The following is a 14,276-nucleotide window of genomic DNA, read 5'->3' as shown; positions in this document are numbered from 1 at the left end:
ATTATAATCATAATAATATGAATAATAATAATAATAATGTGATTGCATTTCCCGGCTTGTTCGTTAACTGAATTTCGCAAATGGCTGCGAATATTTCGCTATTAATAAACTTTCAACATATCTCTCCTTCTCCCTCTTGGAATTCTCTCTTTCAATTCAAGTTGCTTTGTGAGTGGAACAATTGTTCCATCCGTATATGATTAAAATGGAGTGTTCTTGTCATAGAAGAATCGGTGTATTAATATAACAAGGAAAAATATATATATCTAATATATTAATACACTATGTATATTAATACATTTACCCCGGTGATGCCGAGGAGCAACGTGTGTATCAACTGTAAAATTTATATTCGACGTAAAAATTGCGCAAATGTGCGGATCTCGCTCTTCTTAGAAATGTACCTTCTTTTTGCGCGAAGACGTGAAGAGACTCTTTCGGGAGACTCGCGTGTTCTCGAAAAAAAAAAAAAAAAATTCCGCGATTCGCGTCGCGTTCTCTTCTGTCTCCGGGGACACGGAGGCAGCCAGCGAAACTTGGATATTAATATTCAATTTACAAGCCGCCACTGATGGAATGACGGATAGCATAGGATATACGTATACCTTACGTCCTCGGAGGACTGTACAGTCGCAGCAAGGAGTTCGCGACCGTCCTAATTTCGTTAGGTTTCAATTCATTCTTGAGCAGAGACTGCTTCTCAAGACGCGCAATCAGTCCAAGATAATCAAGGACGAGAACCGAGTTCCATTTCTCCCCCCCCCCCTCTCTCTCTCTCACTCTATCGCGAGCGACAAACTCGCGTTTCCGCATTCGCGTCCAGGATATTGTTTTATCGATTTATCAATTTTTTTCGCCGAGCGCGGTTTATAGTCATCCGCGTCGATAAAAAGTTGACGGCTGCAATGACGATTCGCGCCCGCCTACGCTGTCGTCGGCTTGTCAATAACACGATCCATCGATACGATGACCCACGCTATTTTAAACACGCATACGCGATGCCGACGCTGCAATTTTCACCCAAGGAGATGCAAAATTAAGCCCATTCGTCTCGCACATACGTCCTCGGGCTCCCGTTCTTCGAATTCGCGATAAATTATTCGCAGAAAGCGTTCTCGATTTATTCATCGGATGTATTACTCTGAGATATTGCTACGCATCTTTCTCTCTCTTTCTTTCCGCAAAGCTGTGTAAATCCGCTATTTGTATGAAATATCACCGTATATCCGTTCATAAAGCTCCGTAGCTTGTACCACTCATTCATAATACACTGTATATCTTGCAATTTGCGCAGAATCATAGCCCCGTTCTTCCTAGAATGTAACATTTCCGTTATTCTCCATACCTGCTATACACGTATTCTATATATTATTCTATATAGCATATATATATTTTACATACATTTATAGGCGAGAGTTTGCGAGTCGCGCGCGCGTGCGCGCGAGCTGCAGCATTGAGATACATTTAGTAATTTACGGCATGCACCGAGCCCCAGTAACAATGGAGGAGATCTCACGCACACGAGCGTATCCGTTGACCGTGAGAGCGATGCCGCGAGGTAGGTAGACAGGCAGAAATGCATAAAACGCGGTAAACGCCAGTTGGGTGGATGTGGGTGCGGCGTCATGTCTAACGGGAGTTATCACCGTCTACTGGGAAGAGCAAGCGTCGGAACGCAGGAAACGGACGAGCAAAAATGTGCATACGGATGCGGAGGAAATATGCAGCCCAGCGTGCACCGCGTCTCTAACGGACATTGCATCCATTATTCGAGCCGTGGACCAGGCTTATCGGGCGGAGAATAGCGTTGTAATCTCGTATATTTTTTGCGCGCATGAAACAAGGATTTTCGCGAGAGAGTATCGGTCTTTTCGACGCAAAACTCTCGACTCCTTTTGTCCGCTGCAAAGCTCCAAAGTCTCTCTCATTTTTTGCCTTTATCGACTCTTGTCGTGCGCGCTGATCATCGCGTCCTCGGAAGGTTCTCCGATGTGAGTGCGAGCGTATTTCCGAATGTATTTCCGATAGCGGAAATTTTTTATCCCCCCGGAAAGCTTCCCTCTCTCTCTCTCTCTCTCTCTCTCTCTCTCTCTCTCTCTCTCTCCGTGGATTTTTTGAAGCTTCATATTGTCGCTTGCGCGACAACCGGGGAGACGATATTGCATTCGCCTGACGGAGCCTCAAGGATTTATTAAAGGTTCGTCGTGTGTCGGAGCGGTTTCTTTGAGAAATTTTTTCCTCGGGTAGAAGAAGCTAGATCGCGTCGCGTGTCTTTAATGAAACAATAAGAAGTTCCACGTTCACTGTTGCCACGGAATGTCGCGATAATCGAGAGAAACCGCGTCACATCGCTCGCTATTCTTCTCGATTCGTCTTCTATTATCGTTGATAAAACTGCTAATCTTATTGTGGGAAGGAAGGTCGGTTTTTGCTCTCTCGTTTTTCCTCTCTCCTTCCCTCGTAATCGCCGTTTTATCCGACGCGCTCGCTTCCGGTCGCGACTGAATAATTCACGTGACCGCTTCCGATCAGAAATCGCTCGCCCGGCTTGCAATTTTAACTTTAACGATTTTCGACGCCTGTTTAAAATACACACGAGAGACATATATATATATATTATTTACTAATTGAAATTTCTGAATAATAAACGTGGCGCGAAAATTGAATTCCTAAGACGATATAAAGATTATTCGTCCTGCGGATTGAAATATACGACGGCACTACTCCGGAGTAATTTCGCCCCGTAATTGCTGATACGCTCGGCGTCGAAATAACCGCCGCGGAAGTAGAACGCCTGTACACGAGCCGAGTATGGGAGCTTGTACATTAGAAGAAAAAAAGCTCGCGGTCGCATTAATATCCCCGCGAATGCGAGTTGATAGTGAGGGACGCGGTGGTCGCATAGTTCCCTGCGCATGTACCGCCCAACGTATAACGATAATTAATAGTGCCATGATATTACCATGATATTTCCATTTGTTTCGAAGCTTTCGTGCTGCGACAAGATTGTCGCCGGGCACGGAAAAACGACTAATTGCTATTCTTTACTTGGAATAAATCACTCTCCCGAATGCGCACACACACATGAACAAGCGTGGCGTTTGATAAATGTAACCGCACGATAACCGTTCTCTCTCGAAGCACTCTTGGATATATTTTTCTTAATAACTCTCGGCAACGTAGGTGCATGTATATGTTATTCTGTTATTTTTTTTTCTCCCTTTCGCGTGTTTCTACTAATTTGTAGACGATATCACGTCTAATTGACTTAACGACTTAATAAATGAAAAAAAAAGGAATCGCGTTCCTGATTCTCACGATATACGTGTGTACGTGGTTGTGATCAATAATTTATACGTTAATGAGATTGCGAAGCTGCATCCTCTCAGGATTCAGAGAAAGAGATCGCGGAAACAACATCTCGTGAATGCTTCTCGCACAAATTACATTCTGCATTATTTACATAAATATTAGAGAATCGTACGATATAGGAAATGTAACACGGCTAAAAAGGAAATGATATCTCGTGCAGAAATAGATCGAAAATTTGCGAAACTCGATAACATATATTTGAAAATTGATAACATATATTTGGGCATTTTTAAACTTAAATAAGCTAGAATAAATTTTTCCTTTTTTTCTTTTTTTTGAGAATTTATCCTCTCATCTCATCTCATTTAAGTTTAACGTATACTTCTTACAACTCTTAACTATTTTGATGCAAATTATTGTTGTAGCTATACTCTATCTTTACTTTTTGTTTTAGATTTTCATTAGAGTTGCTCGGAAAAGATGTTCGTTTAAGGCGAGAAGTTAAAATCGAATGTCGTTACCGTGTTATTACATTTTTCCGAAGCAACAGACATACGTACACATAATACAACGCACTCCAATAATTAGATTAGAACCTATATATTAGATTAGAATTTATATAATTATTTTATTACGCTCCGGAAACACGCGATGCAATTCTATCGACTCCGATTTCACTTTACGCTGGAGTAGCTTTTAAAAAGGCTTTAATCAATTATTTCCGCGTTCTTCAATAACCATTACAATAAGCCGCTTCTGACCTCGGCCCCTGTGCTCGTGCTCCGATATAAATATTATAATGCGATATGATTATGCGCGCATCCTCGACCAGACTCGAGTAGAATCTTGACGAGGGAAAGGTAAATCTTATCGTGTCTATACATTCGGGTCTGTGTCGTCGCGATATCCTTGCGCACGATTATATAAAGTCGTCTATAAAAATCCTTCGTCCGGTTGGCAATTTTATATCGTACACCAAGAAAGTCGTTAACTTGATTAAAATTATTTTTGATCAATTATTTGATTATTGTATATTTTTTTAGTTGAAAAATATTTAAAGATACATCGTACTTGATTGAAATACTTAAATTTTTTAATTAAAGTAAACGATAAGCGACTAAACGCATCGAGTCAAGTCAAGCTACTTTTTTTCCTCAGGGTAGCAAGTTTTAATCGAACGAGGGATTTGCTTGACGAGATAATGATCGCGGAATCCGAAGAGACGCCAGTCATCATCAACACGCGTCCTCGGCCGTTCGAGACTCGCGGGAGGTCGATACGAGCCAATTTCCTCCTGGCCGTTGCATTCGGAGCTTTTAGCCTCCCTTTTTTGCGGCGGCGTGCAAGTTCCCCATTAGAGAGGCGCAGAAAATGAGAAAGAAAAACAGACGGAGCGGGAGGGAGGAAATCACCTACCGGCTTAAGCCGTCGCATGCGAATATCCTGGCAGGCCGAGGAAGCCGGGATCCCCGTCGTCGTCGATATCGATCGACGATCCTCGTACCAGGTCGCTCGCGGGACCGTCGATGGTGGAAGTGGCGTCGGCAACGGCAGCCTCCGTTCGGGAAGTTGTTGTCCGATCACGCATCACCAGACAGTTTCACAGTTCACTACGCGGCCCGTCGATCTTTCCCCCCTTCCTCCGCTTCGTTAGCCGCTCGCGCTCGTCCGCTCTTATCTAGCCGCTAGTTAACGAGTTAACGGATTAACAACTTCCTGGCGCTCGAGCTACGCGGGTCTGGCTTGATCGAAATCAAACGCGATCTCGCGCGCGCCACCGGAATCGATCCCGGCGATCAAGATTACTCGCTCTGCGAGTCGTCGAGCACGACTATTCTTGCCCCGAAAAACCCCTTCTTGACGCACGAATGAGCAGTTTCCCCCTCGGTCACTCTTTTTTTTCGCGAGGCAAAATTTCGCGGGAGCCTCCGTTCCTCGTTTGGCGCAATCGCGTCCTGTTGCTTCGAATTTTTCGTCGGCGGGCTGGCGAGCCGTCGAGGGTGGAGGAGCGTGCGGGGGGTGGTGGGCATAGGTAAATAGAGGGAAAGAGAAAGAAAGCGCGCGCGCGTGGAGAAGAGAGACGGAGGAAAATAGAGGGGGAGAGAGCGAGAGAAAGAAAAAGAGAGGAAGGCAGAAACGCGGGCACTCGTGGAGACTCGCGGCGACTCGTGGAGCGTCGCGACGCAACGCAACCAGGCCAGCTGAACGTTCGTCGTGCGACTAGACTGGGTTCTTGCCGTTGACCCGGACCCGCCTTGAGCGGCGCAAGCGCCGCGCCGCCAAATTACACTGCCCTATCCGGAAAACCGGCGGACGTGTGACGCAACGTACATCGTAACGCCCTTATAGACAAATCGCGCTCACGCACGCTCCGCGTCCTACGCGCTTCCGTGCGTGGAATGTAGTTCCGGTGCATCCGGTGGTCCTCTTCTGGTCGTTAATCGAGAACCGTCCACGCGAATTTTCCGCCCAAGGTGGGCGATCGAAAAGCGCGCGTCGCGACGATCGTCGATCGGATTTCCGAGGATTCGCTTCGCCTCCTCGTACGAAGGGGCAAAAGTGATATCCCAATCTTTGAAATGTCACTCGAGAGATCTATAATCTAAACAACGTCCGGTACATACATGAGAATGCATTTTTATCCAGGATTTTTCGATAAAGCACGGGTCTTCTCGTTATTGACGGGAAACGATGCGAGAGCGAGGGCGCAGGACGAGATGATAATATCTTTGGGAAAGGTCGGTTTTTCTGGTTAGCGAAAGAGCCGTTCTATAATAAATAAAAAAAAAAAAAAACGAAGAATAGCATGATGCAGGTTGCAGTTACAAATGATATTTAATAACCTGTGACCTTCTCAAACGTGTAGTTTTTAACATTGCATACATCATTGCGATTGTTATGTTTGAGCATTTTTGCAAATTTAAAAGTAACATTCGAAAAATATTTCCACAATATTTCTGCGGCATTCGAAAATATCATGTTGCGTATCAAAGAGGCAGCGTATTTTACAAATATTTATGAAACATTATGCGAAAGAAGGAGAAGGGGAACGTGCGGAAAGATGCATGTAAATCGATATTTCGAGAAATAATAAAATCAACATTTCGAGAAATGTCCATTACTTCTTGGAAAATATTCCTCGTGCATGATCGTTTTTTTTTTCAACTATCACGCGACTGCTCTTTTTTTCTCCTGAAACTTTAATCGCGATTGAATGAAACGCTGCGTGCATTCACGTCACTCTTGCGAGAACGCGAGGAGGTAAAGTGCCCGAGTGTCTGTAAACGCGACAGTGGCAATTGATTTCGAGGTAATTCAAACTCGCAAACGTCGCCCATTGTCGCCTTTTACGGACATTTAAAACGAACGGCCTCGGACAGGCGAGCAAGTAATTTCAAGGCGAAAGTAATTTGAAGCGATCCCATCCTGGCGTCGCGTTATAAAGGAACATGGAGGAGCTGAACGCTGGCTCGCGGAGAGCTTTCGGAAAAATCTTTCGAATAGTTTCGAGATTGCTCCTTCGCGCGATGTTACGGCGCGATAATGCAAGATAAAATACCCCGAGGATACTTGACTCGGTAAACGATGACGGATTACTCCGCCGAGAGTCTTTCGATTATCCGAGCGGAAGAGAGACCGACAGGATGCTGCTTGAATCCAGCGAGCGCATCCGTTAAAGATCGCTCTTTAAACCCCTTGCTTTGAAGGAGAGGATCGTCTCTCTTTCTCTCTCTCTCTGATTCGCGAGACAAGTAAGGAATAATTCATCAATCGGGTCTTCGCGTCGAGAGCTACGAGAAAACGAGCTTTCTGCTTCGAATAAAGCTGCCATTGTTGCGAAAACAGGCCATCTCCGTCTTTACATGATTTTTTACATGTGTGCAGAAAATGAAGAATCTCAATTACCGCGGGCTATCCATCACTCATCGATGGGCAAACGCGAGAGAGAAACTTGGTTTTTAATTTGTAATTATTATATCCACATGTGCGCGTTACATCATACGTTATACATAACTTAGCGCGCATAACTAACGCATGTTAAAGGCAGTCGTACATAAATTTACAACGGCATAAATAACTGAAACAGTAAAGACAATTAATTGTACGAGTTGTTATTGTTATTCTCGTATTGGACAACAATAATAATAACTCGTAATATTAATTATCTTACTGTTTTAATTACTCATGCTATTGTGAATTTACGACAGCCTTTAATGTGCAGCAGTGCGCACTAGTGCGTCCAACTGAATTCGCTATTAGACATAGAGAGAGCGTGCGAATGAATGGAACGGTGAGTAGACAGAAGGGGATCTTCGGTCAAATATCGACTATTCATAAAACCCATTTTCCTGACGTCAAGAGTAGCCATAGATCACGTAAATCCCTTTCTCGAGCGTTTCATGAGCGTGGACGTAAGCGTCTGTAATTTTTCGAGTCTGACATTAGCTCGCCAGTCGAAATTCGCAGCAACAAGTGTTGGGAGAATCGAGAGGTGGTTCGCACCCCGCCGAATTATTCGCGCCATTTTCATGTACTCTCTCACCTCTGAATACTCATTGTGTTGCGCTCTCGTTATCATTGCAAAACAGAAATCCACCGTGTGTTGTGCGATATATATATATATATATATATATATATATATATATGTATATGTATATATGTATATCGCGTTCGACAGTTGAAGTGACTCTCGACTCGATCGTGCATGGGCGTTTCGATTGGCGAGCTAGAGCTCCATTAGCATACGAATAATATTAATCCCGATGAGAAACACCTCTCAATTTGCGCTACAATATGCGGAAGATGGTACAATGTAGTAACACAATCGGAGTGGAGACAAAAGAAATAATATATTTCAATTATCGCTATTTTAAATATATTTTAAATTGGAGACATATAAATATTTACATAATATTATATAAAATATTTATTTCCTAAATTGTGTCACTTATAAACGATTAATTAAAAAAAAATAAAATTATTTATACATTAATTAAAATTCTATTGTTGGAATATTTAGCTAATAAAAAAATAAGCATCTCAAATATATATTTCTTGTCAGAGATTTCAAACAACGTTAGGGATTGAATAAATTTTTCTTATTATATGAGTTTAATAATTTTAACTATTTACATGTTAAACAAATATTTGCTTTGTATGATCCTCACAAAAGTTAAATTTCGAAATAATATTTTATTTAAACAAAACTATTTAAATAATTATTTTCAACAGTTTGCATTTGAGACGTGCCCGTTGCTGAACATACTTTAGACATTTTTATCTTCGACGTACTGTTTTAATATTGACTAAACTATTTTTATATTACTATATTTATATAATGAAATATGTAAGAGAAGAAAATGGGGCCGGTTTGTCATACATTACTTTTTTCCACAAAAGCATATTTACCTCATTCAGATAGAGAGTGCATGTCGGCATTCCATTTATCATATATTAATGGATATAATCGACGTCGTCGATTTCACGAAGAAAGAATTACCGTTCGTTAGATTAATGACGGAAGAAATAGAAATTGCCGTCGTGATATATTGGTAAAATCTCCCCAGTTAATATCGATCGAGCCTATTAGATTCTGTTCGTTCGTCAGTTTCATGTCGAAATTTAATGCACAAAGATAATCCGCCTACACGATATACTCAAGCTTTTGTATCATCAGCATTTATCAATAAATCAACCTTAATAATAGACAGATGGAGGATTAAATGATGCTTTCTCCGAAAATTTACTAGTCCACAATACTATGCACAATATTAAAAATCTAAGGTATTCGACAGGCGAGATACAACTTTATGTTTTTCCGACATTCGCAGGCATGATTCTTAATTATAGTATAAAAACAGTAAATAATTGAGTGAGAAAACTCAAACATTATGATACACCTATAGAATAATTCGCAGTAAAAAAGAATGATGTCATAAATATATTATCTTTCCGTGGAAATTCTTGCCGTAGATGCATTATTAAAATGTATAACGGAACTTTAATTAAAAGGACGTCCCTTCCTACGCTGATAAATGGATGAATAACTGATTGGCGTAAGAAGATAATAAAGAACGATAATTTTTTTATATCGAGATGTTAAAAGACTTACGCGAACTTTAATTAATGTAACAAATCGCACACAAAGCACGAGATATATTACGAGATATGTCCCGTATAAGTTCATTAATCATTCTGTATACAATCTTGCCGCAGTTCTCATTTTTTATTACTCGCTTGATCTATGTCATGCATTCATTGCCCGTAAAAATGAGAAATCTATATTTCAATGGCGATTAAAAAAATTCAGCGACACTCTTGTCGTTGGATCGATCGACAGGTAGCTTGAATCGAATCCATTTCAAAGAAAAACGCTATCTATAACGCATAATAATGATGAATACTCTTGATTGCTTTTCTCTCGATCTACGCTCGATGAATGTTTCTCCGCCCTCATCTCTCAAGATTGATGGCGTGATATTGATTTGATGATCGGCGTCAAAGCAGATTCGTAAAAGCTCGCGCTACTATTAATTTTCCGACGTGAATCCGATCGGGCCGCCTCGCATAGAGCCTTCTCGCCTCCCCTCGGTTGTTAAAGCGCGGCAATCGATCGAGGGCGGTTGAATGGAATTATGAAGTTTACGTGCTCCCGAGTTCGCCATGAATCTCACACAGCGACTTTGCCCCCTCCTCGATTTGGAATCTAATGTAGTTTTGGCTGCGAGCGGCGCACATAAACGGAGGAAGGTATGTACCTGCTCGGCCGCTTAAGCGTTAGTTAAACTACTCGAACTCGCGTTTCCCTAGTTCAAGGGGTTCGCAAACGGGCGGGCGTGGAATCGGAAGCCTGCGAGGAACTTAAAGTCCGACGTGCCGAGATACTTTATCGGGGCGACGTTTCATCGATCGGAATATTCTATAATCTATTTTTATCGAGTTACAAGAAGGACTAAAGGCTTTCTCGTAATTCTAGACTTACGTCTTTAATCTAAATAATTTACCGCCAAGACATCTGACCTCTCCTAAGGCTCCAACGAGTCACATGTATTACTCATATATATTACACTTTTCTCTTGAAAGCCAGCAAAGAGGTGGAATAAATTACAGAAAATTAATTTTCAAAAGCTACATTTTAATGCGCGCATAATAATGAGAAAATATATATTACTACTAGACTACTATATTTATATAAAATAAAATATAAAATATATAAAATAAAAAATATTTATTGTATACTTATTAGAGAGAGGATTATACAAATAATATATAATATTTATTTATTAACATATGTACGTAATTTTTTTCATAGAGTCACACATGTAAAAGCTTGGCGATTTAAATTACAAGCGTACAACATAGAAATCTCTTTTCCGGCTTTGCAGGTATTCGAATATCGGCATTAACATTGCAAGTGTCCATCAAGATTATACGGAAATACCTGGACGATCGCGATGGTAGAGGGAACATAGTGCGTTTCACTGTTCTCTCATTCGACGTAAAATTGATCCCCGAAATTCGAGCCGTTCGACACAGCCGTCAAATCCACGCAACGATATTCCTGCGAGAATACGCGATACCAAGCAGCTGCTATCTATCGACAATTTCCTCTACTAATACACACGTAGTAACGTTACATGTGTGTGTGTACATACAATATATATATAACTATTTCTAATTTCCCATGGAGATTTCATCTCGCTAATGCAGGCGCGCTGCAAAATATCTTGAGAGAAACTTGCAATTAAAGAACCAACAAGAAAAATCAATTACGTCTAGGAGCGTGCATTTTTCAAGAAAAACGAGGAATGCGATCTCTACTTTTTTTCGAAATAGATATTACTTTCGACTAAAACAAATGATTCTAAAGAACAATTAATTTGAGATATTTATTTTAATTAATCCCCTAATTATCATATGTATTGTCGATAGACAAGAACTTATGATTCGGTCCAAGGCTCTTCTACGTGCAAGAATTTCCGCCAAAGAATCCAGCTGATCATTTAGTTCGTCTTAAAAGTGCCATCGCTGGTGAGCCCTTCAGAAATTCCATCGCTGAATGTCGAGAGGATTGAAGGATTTTGCCGAGTCTTTGTCGACATTGGCATCAGTAACAAACAGAATCGACAGTGGAAACTAGGGAGGCTCCTGCAACCGTGAGCTTTTTAATAAGGTGACATTATTATTCGAAAGCGATTGTGATGTAAATTTTATCTTTTAAACTTGAAGAAGCATCAAGAGAGAGATCAGGAAAGGATAAATTAAAGAAATAAATTTTTTTTCAAATAATCTCAACAAGCGAGCTGCAAATCAAAATGATCGAATTTAAAGAATTTTATTCGATAGATTAAAGAGTTTTCGCATTTCGCGAAATAGCGTACGCGAGATTGGGACATTCGCTGCTATCCAAAAAAAAAAAAAACCTATCGATGTCTACACAAGTCCAAATAACCTTTGGTTTTCAAACCGTTCGACAATAGTTGAAATTTCCCCGATTCCCCGGTCTGTAACGTGTCGAACCGCGACATCCCGTCGTTTCGTTGTGTGCGCGCGGTCTCATCCCCAATGTATTTTAGAACTTTCCGATTTTATCGATTGGCCATCGTCCGACATCGGTTTTGTTCCAGATAGAGATCGGGGATAGGATTCTTTTCTGTAGTTGCTGGCCGCTGCGCGCGATTACATTATTTACTCCGTCGTAACTAAATCCGCGCGACCGCGATTACATTTTTCCAAAATAGAGCACGACTTGCGGACGAATCACGTAGCAATCGCAGAAAGAAAAAGAGAGAGAGAGAGAGAGAAAAAGCTTATTTTTGCGGATTTGTGTTAGATTCCGGACAAATCCCGCGTGCTTCGAACTTATCGATGCGTCGATTCGAAAGTCGGGACAAACTCGTTTTTGCTCAGCCCAGTCGCAACTCTCTCTGCGCGTGTTTTTATAATTTAAATTATGATCATGCCGGGGAAAAAACGAGAAAGATAAATGAATCGTCTCGGATAAATGGAAGCGTAGTTTTCACCGCGGACGACTGCAATAAAAAAATTGCATCCGAGCTACTTTCAGAGCTGCTTTTTCATTTATCGTCCGTTCTCTCTCTCTCTCTCTCTCTCTCTCTCTCTCTCTCTCTCTCTCTCTCTCTCTCTCTCTCTCTCTCTGCTTGTTGTAGACAATTCAAAAATTTTTCGAGAATTTTTGCGCACGGAATAATTCCAACTGTCATCGTTATTTCAGGATTCTTTCGCATTTCATTGAATCTTCGGGCAACAGGTTAATCGAGTTCCTTGCTTAAATTGCTTGAGAGACAAGAGCATAAACCGAACCGTTATATAAAGGCCGATGATTAAAATAATGACGTAACTCGATGAAAAGTGCGCCTCGCATAATGAGTTGCTGGCTGGGGCGCGTAGCGATTTTCCGATAATTTCGCGTACGCAGAGACTTTTACACGCCCTGAATTAAAGTGGATTTCGCGCGATGAAACGCATTAACCATACTGCACGAGAGAGAAAGAAAGATAGATAGATAGATAGATAGATAGATAGATAGAGAGAGAGAGAGAGAGAGAGAGAGGAAGAGAGAGAGAGAGAGAGGGAGGAAAGCATTCGCGCAAATGTTTCGCACATTCACGATACAATACCAGCCACTCGCCATTTATTGGTTGCATGTTATTAGAAAATCGCTGACGCATTCAATGAATCTGCATAAGCGTGTGAGAGGACCAATACCGTATCGCTTTTCACGTTTTATTACATAATTACATAGGTTTGGTACGTGTGGTATTTACGATTCTGTAATTTGCCCCTCGTAACAATTCTCTCTTTGGGATTTGTTCTCGTATACATAGAGATTCCAAACAACTTGATTTTTGCGAATATGGCTTCTTTTTAGACATATTTTCGGCTCTCTTCTCACTAATTTATTATTCGTCGCATTTTCGTTATTTTAACGCGTATATTATATATTTCAACACACGTAATATTTATGTATATATAATATATAGCGACCCGATTATATCTAACGTAAATGTTGCATGGAGATTTACCGGTGCAATACTTATCTAACTTGGCCTAATAAGAAATGAAAGGGATCGTAAAAGGACAAAATATCATGAGAGGATTACACGCCTAAGTATTACATAAGCCGAGGATATATTCGCTCCAATCTGCTTCGCGCAAGGTTTATAAACCCTTACCGCCGTCGCTATCATCTACGAAATGGAGGTGCAGTTACGCATTTTAAATGCACTTATCAAGCTGTGCGGAGTGCAGTCTTTGAGGCACCGAAGCGGATTGCATAGATGCATATTACAAAAAGAATCCATCTATCGTCGTGGAAAACGCACATGCGATCTCGAATAAGTAATCCGCTTATGTTATGTCTTTATGTCTACAGAAACTTAATCTCACAATTGGGGGAAGGAAAAGAGAGAGATAATTTGAATTGCAAAAAAAAAAGAAAGAATTAAAAGAAATTTTTTTTTTAAATTAAGAAAACCTATTATAAATTCTGTAATATTACATATGTATGTGCGATAAATAAATAAAGAGATAAGAGGGATGAAAAAATAATTTTACATTGCAATAACACTTTTCTTATTTTAATTTAATAATATTAATAATTTTAATTTATTTTAATTTCCTATTTTAATTTTTCTTATTTTAAATTACCATCATTCGAGTCGATTCTCGAATTCGATGGCTTCATCTCGCACGCGAAACGCTTGTCGGAGCTATCGAAAAATCGCGTTGCAATTATAATCTTTCTCTACGCGACCCTGTGGTCTTTTATTATGCGCGCAAAAAATATCACCTGACAGATTCTCGTCGCGCATCGCCCCACGTGCTCCGTCACGTCACCGGCATCGCGCAAAGTTATCTTCGCTCTCCTCGCAAACATCGCAACTTGATCGTTACTCCTCCTTACGGAGACAGAAGTTTCTTCATTACTCATTTGTCTGCGT

General features: G+C 40.9%; 2 protein-coding genes across 5 annotated transcripts in view; one reads left to right on the top strand and one right to left on the bottom strand.

Moving 5' to 3' along the window:
* Positions 1 to 5,521, bottom strand: part of 5-ht7 (5-hydroxytryptamine receptor 7) — a 102,305-nt gene extending 96,784 nt beyond the window's left edge. For all 4 annotated transcript variants that reach the window (XM_083094124.1, XM_083094125.1, XM_083094123.1 and 1 more), the window contains exon 1: positions 4,729 to 5,521. The gene's annotated coding sequence lies outside the window, so the exon portion shown is untranslated. The remainder of the gene's footprint in view (positions 1 to 4,728) is intronic.
* Positions 1 to 14,276, top strand: part of Crz (corazonin) — a 71,450-nt gene that overhangs the window by 17,023 nt on the left and 40,151 nt on the right. The window lies entirely within an intron of this gene.

The sequence above is a fragment of the Camponotus vicinus genome, unplaced genomic scaffold (assembly GCF_025532165.1).
Source record: "Camponotus vicinus isolate PSW18456_S1 unplaced genomic scaffold, iyCamVici1.0 SCAF_3, whole genome shotgun sequence".
Lineage (NCBI taxonomy): Eukaryota > Metazoa > Arthropoda > Insecta > Hymenoptera > Formicidae > Camponotus > Camponotus vicinus.
Note: the sequence above shows the minus strand (reverse complement) of the source record. Positions and strands in the feature narration are given on the sequence as shown.